Below are 6,641 nucleotides of genomic sequence, written 5' to 3' on the forward strand. Positions count from 1 at the left end.
TTTAAGAATATCTTGGAGGGAAGAGATGTGGTACTCGAAGACCTCAAGGCCTACAAGGTAGGGCCGAGATTTGAAGCACCGGGGTGGTCCAACCTCCTCAACCTTCCGAGCCATTCTATCCCAAGCTCGTTCGTCACTTCTACGCCAACCCGCACACCGAGAACCTAGGCACGCGAGATTACCGGATCCTCTCTTATGTCAAGGAGTCACCATATCCTTCACAGGGCAGTTGCGTGCATCCTCAATGTAGCCATCCGGGAGAGAAGACCTCATACGCACCATGGAAGAATCCCTACTCCTTTCTCGGGAGAGAGGCATACAGGGAGTTATACGGGGAGCTTACACGTGGGGCATTCGAGAAGAAAGTGCTCGAGACTTCTTTTGCCAATTCTCCCGGATATCGAGTCGAATTGTGCAAGACAACATCGTGCCTATAGCGGTCACCGCACCATGCCTTCCATCTTCGTAGGCTATGTGGCCTATCACCTCTACAAAGGCATTCCCATCCGCCGCCCTACATTATCATGCGGACTATGGATCATGCGGGCGAAATCCCAGGAGGAACTTAGATTTACCCTATGGGAGGTTGCTCACTACTATTTTCCAAGCATTTTGGAGTTGACTTGAGTGAGGAGGATCAAGACTTAACCGAAGATCCACCTCTAGATCGTAGCGTTGGCGAGGATGCGAAGTGCGATGGATGCATATAGTGATGGGGAGCCATTGGTCCAAGCAGAGGGTCACGGGCCCGAGCCTCAGTGCAGGAGCCTCCTCCTCGCCTGGCTGTGCATGGGGCCTCTTCATCCGACACTTGCTCCTAGTGGGTCGACATCGACAGGATTCTTGCAACTCTGGGCCAGATGAGCACCAGCATGGCTCAGGGGTTTGAAGGAGTGAACACTAGGCTCGATGCATCAGACAGACGCATGGAGAGCCTCGAGCAGCAGATGGAGGACTTGCACTCCTACCTCCATGATGAGGGCACAGAGGACGAGCCCAGTAGTGATGATGAGATGGAGCAGTAGACCTCCTGTCCATTCCCACCATGCTCTCAATGGACCCCTAGCTTTTTGTCTTACCATGCGCAAATTTATTTATTTTTTTCTTTTTCTTGGTTGTAAGAACTCAAGTCTCCAGATAAATGAATTTTTGTAATCACTCATTTGGCTTATGGAAATGTATTAACAAATGAAATTAAGGAATATATCTATAATTATATACACATGTCTTTCATTTCATTGTTGTCTATTATTTGCTATTGTCTTGGCTTTCTCCCTAGCATTCACACACATTCCAATTATGCATTGTTAGAAGCTTTTACTTTAGCAACCTATTGTGTAGAGTAAATCACAATTCCGCTAGCGTGGTCAGTGCGAGCATCTCGCTCCGATACACACTATGTCACGCCCTATTCGCATACAAGGAATATAATATCATATAAAGGGTGACTAGGACGACGCGTGTCATCCTACTAAACCGCCCGGATCACCGACACGGTGTCCCAACGCATACGTCATATCCAATATTAACACAATGTAACATAGAATGCGAAAAGAGGAATATTACATTCCAAGGATCAGTAGTATTGCGGAAGCGTATAAATCGAATAGTTACAAGATGTTCAAAGCTAGATGATAAATACAGAATTAGTTACATTTCCAATGATCATCTAATAACTATCAAAAATGGTATTATAAGTAAGTATTTCACCATAGGCCTTAGCCTCAAAAGTAATCAAAAGGGATCGAGTCCCGAATATCCTCACGGCCCGTAGGCACAATCATCGCAAGGACACCCGCCGCCATGTTCCTCAAACACGGCCTCCGGTTCCTCCTCACCGATCTCATCGTATCCCGAGGGCTGAACTCCAAGTCCCGCGAGATATCCGTCACCGCACCATAATCTAAAAAATGTGCGCACGAGGGGTTAGCTCCATGAGCGAGTGAGGGGATGGGAATGCACAAACACGCAATTCACATAGTCCAATGATGCATGCACATGTTAAGTCCATTTTTCCACCTAACAAACAACTAAGTCAATGGCATATGCTCATCGTGACAACTCGGGAGACACTGGGTCACTTAACTTATCGCCACAATGAAACCTCAATTGTCACGTGGGACCTACGCCGATCGAAGCCTCCAAGACCACTCGTGGCGGACCCCGATAACCAATACTACCATGATCGGCCTCTCCCACCTCCACGAATCCGTGTGCTCGATTACCCAACACCTAAACCCCTGTTGGTAAGGGTCGTAGCATAAGGGTGTGAAATCCTAGCCACAAATATACTACATGCAAGTCCTATCGTCCCGAGAGGTAATCCGGCGCATCAACTTTTCATCCGGTTTAGTGCCCGGTTACACAAGACGCACGGCGCATACGATTCAACATGACATTCAACATAATTTCTTCATAAATGTTTATAGAGTTCGGGGTTTAAGCACGTACCCACCCACATCGAGACCCATCAAGATACAACATTATCAATCAACATTATAACACATAGATATAAAATTATGCAATATGCGCACACATGCTTATTAATTATAATGAGTACATAATATATAGTGCAATAGTAATAACAAGCCCAAACAACCAAACCCACTCACAACGTATACGCTAAGCACCCGGTTTATCGTTGTCGCCTCGATCAAGCAATAAGCCACAAAAGTGAATATTTTAACCTATACAAAGAGTGGAATAAGGTTAAACGAGCGAAAGGAACGGATCCCCAAAAGATCTCCCATAAACACTTAAGTATAAGGTTTCGAGACGAAGTGGTTGCAGGAGTGGTTTCATGCCCAATCGCAACCACATGTAAATCCTAGGAAACCGGGACGCTTTTAGTCAAGGTCGGATGCAGATGTGGTTTCAGAAAAACTGAATCCAAGTGTAAATCCGACCTTCACAGGGGCTCAGGACAATTTTTGTCAAGGTCGGATGCAGATGTGGTTTCAGAAAAACTGAATCCGAGTGTAAATCCGACCTTCACAGAATCCTTCTCGGGAAGGTAGTTTGAGGGGGTTTCTTGCAGTGCGAAATCACATGTAACCCTCACACCTTCAGGTCCAAAATCCGAAGGATTCCCCTCCAAGGACCCCATTTCAAGTGGTTTTTAAGGCACAAGGACTTCTAGAAAACTCTATCCTAAGCTCCTTAGGGTCCAACCTTAAATCTCCCAAATGGCAATGAGAACCCTCACATTAGAGCTCATAATGGAGTGAACTAACTCCACCATAGCTTGGCTTTAAAGCTCCATCTACTCCCTAGGTTCCAAGAGAGATCTAGGTCAATCCCTCCCATTACCCAACCCCTTTTTGAAATCCAAAATAGAAGAAGGAAGAAGCTTACCTACCCCCAAGATGAGAGCTCCACGATTTCTGCCCAAGAGATGGGGTCTCCACCTTCCTCCAAGCCTCTCTCTCCTTCCTCCTTCTCTTCCTCTCCTCTTTCTCTCCTCTTTCTCTCCTCCACGATTTAGGGTAGAAGAGGATGTTGAAGAAGAAGTAATGTTCTCTCCCCCTCCTCCTCTCTTTTATAATAAATGGGTATTTGGGGTACCTCTAGTCAAATGGGTCATGAGGCCTAATGGGTCAACCCATTAGTCCTATGTGGGTAAGTGGATGGAATAACCCATCATTGGGCCAATAGGTTAAATGGGCCTGCCCACAACCTTAATTAGGGAAAAGCCCATTCTTAGATGGGCTCATATGAGATGGGTATAAGTCCCCAATGTTCTTCCTAAAGGTACGCTGGACCCGAACTTAAATTATTCCCTTCTCTCATGAAATAGCTCGAGTGGTTCAAGCCCGGACCCGCACTTCGAGGTTACCAAGGGAAGAATAATTAATAAGACTTGAGGCTAGAACTTACTTTTCCCCCTGTCATGGTTTATTACCCATGACCCCGAACAGCTTCGCCACGGCAACGCTAAGCTCATCACCGAACGAAATATCCAGCTGAGGTGACGGTCCAGGATGCTCTCTCCTGAACTCCTCGCTTCCCGGGCTGGTACTTGGAGGGTAGTCGACGAAGTCGCCGTCCACGAACTTTCCCCACTGGCGGTTGAGGAATCTTTCCTCCACAGGCAAACCCGTGCTGTGGTCAACGATTTTGTAGCTAGGTTTGACCATCATGGAGAACAGGTCACCAGCATACATGGCAGCGGTATCTACACGTCACGAGAAGAAATGATATTTAATTATATCCCGGGGTACGGGTATAATATTAGTTATGACTGTGCGTTGGGACACTGTGTCAGTGATCCTGGCAGCTTAGTAGGATGACAAGCGTCGTCCTAGTCACCCCTTATAATGTATTTTATCCCTTGTTGGGATGGGGGCGTGACAGAGTGGTATCAGAGTGCGGAAAGAAAAATATTACATTCCAAATGATCACTAGTTTTGCGGAAGCGTATAAAATTAATAGTTACAAGATGATCAAACCCTAGATGATAAATACTGTAGTTAATCCATTTTTCATTACCATCTAATAATGATCAACAAGGGTATAACAGTAAATGTTTATACATGGGCCTACGCCCTAAAATAAACAAAAGGGGAACAAGTCCCTAGAATTCTCACGGCCCGTAGGCACAATTGTCACAAGGACACCGTTGCCATGTTCCTCTAACAGACTTCTCCTCCGTACTGCATCATAATCTAAAAATTGTGTACACGAGGGGTTAGCTCTCCACGAGCAGTGAGGGGATGGGGATGCACAAACACACAATTCACATAGTCCAATGATGCATGCATATGTTAAGTAAATTTTCCACCTAACATCACAACTAAGTCAATGGCATATGCTCTTGTGACAACTCGGAGACACTGTGGTCACTTAACTTATCGCCACAATGAAACCTCAATTGTCACCGGGACCTACGCCGATCGAAGCCTCCAAGACCACTCGGTGGCGGACCCACGATAACCAATACTACCATGATGGCCTCTCCCACCTCCACGGAATCCGGTGTGCGATTACCCAACACCTAAACCCCTGTTGGTAAGGGTCGTAGCATAAGGGTGTAAAATCCTAGCCACGACTACATGCAAGTCCTATCGCCCGAGAGGTAATCCGGCGCATCAACTTTTCATCCGGTTTAGTGCCCGTTACCACAGACGGCGCGATACGATTCAATATGACATTCAACATAATTTCTTCATAAATATATATATTATAGGGTTTACACCGCACCCACCGCACCGAGACCCATCAAAGTAAAGCATCTCCAATTAACATCATAACATTCATATATAAAAGTATGCAATATCGCAAGCATGCTTAATAATTTATAATGATGACATAATATACAATGCAATAATAATATCAAGCCCAAACAACCAAACCCACTCACAATATGTGTTATGCCCCGATGTTATGAGTTGTCGCCGAAATCAAGTAACACGTCACAAGATGAAAACTTTAAACCTAAATAAAGAGTGAAAATAGGGTTAATTAAGTAAAGGGACGGATCCCCAAAAGGTCTCCCATAAATCATTTAAGTATAAGGTTTCAGAAGTAGAGTGGTTGCAGGAGTGGTTTCATGCCCAAATTCTGCAACCACATGTAAATCCTAGGAAACCAGGGGCTCAGGACAGTTTCAGTCAAGGTCGGTTGCAGATGTGGTTTCAGAAAACTGAAACCGAGTGTAAATCCGACCTTCACAGGGGCTCAGGACAATTTTAGTCAAGGTCGGATGCAGATGTGGTTTCAGAAAACTGAAACCGAGTGTAAATCCGACCTTCACAGGGGCCTTCTCGGGAAGGTAATTTCAGGGTGGTTTCTTGTAGGTCTAAAACCACATGTAAGTCCTAGCTAACCAGGGGCTTAGGAAGGTCTCTGCCAAGGGTGGTTGCAGGTGTGGTTTCTCAGGTCTGAAACCACATGTAAAACCACATACCTGCAGAATCGAAGATTGAAGGGTTTCTTGCTAGGGATTCATTTTCCAAGGGGTTTAAAGGTAGGGAGGCTTCAAGAAAGCTTCCTCCTAGGTACATTAGGGTTCTAAGACCTCATTAGGTCCATGTAATCCCATGGATTTAAGAGGGAAAACAAAGAGAACCTAAATTAAGACATAATAGGGTAGAAACCTTAAATTTCTTAAATGGAAAGAGATTACTTAGGCTTAGGGCTTGTAATGGAGTGAAATAACTCCACCATAGTCTAGGTTTAGAGGTTCCATCGATTCCTTGGTCGAATCTCTCCCATTTCCCAAACCTCAAAACTCAAAATAGATGAAGAGATGTGGGTTTCAATGGCTTACCTTCCCCAATGTAGAAAAGCTCCACATAGAGGGCTCCACAAGGTGAGATTCCAAGCCTTCAACCAAGCTTTTCCATTCCTCCTTCTCCTTTTCTCCTTCCTTCTTTCTTTTTTCCTTCTTTCTTCTTTCTTCTTTCTCCTTTCTCTCCTCTTTCTCTCCTCCACGATTTAGGTTAGATGGGAGAAGAAATGAAAATGAATGCTTCTCCCCCCCCCCTTTGTCTTATTTATAGAAAATGGGCTTGGGTCCTTTAAGTTAAATGGGTCAAGTATTAAATGGGTGGATCCAAGATAAATGGGTCATTAGGTCAAATGGGTAGTTTAAGTTAAATGGGTCAAGAGGGCTTAATGGGTTGACCCATGGTCTTATTTAG

Source organism: Telopea speciosissima, chromosome 3 (genome assembly GCF_018873765.1).
Source record: "Telopea speciosissima isolate NSW1024214 ecotype Mountain lineage chromosome 3, Tspe_v1, whole genome shotgun sequence".
NCBI classification, from domain to species: Eukaryota; Viridiplantae; Streptophyta; class Magnoliopsida; order Proteales; family Proteaceae; genus Telopea; species Telopea speciosissima.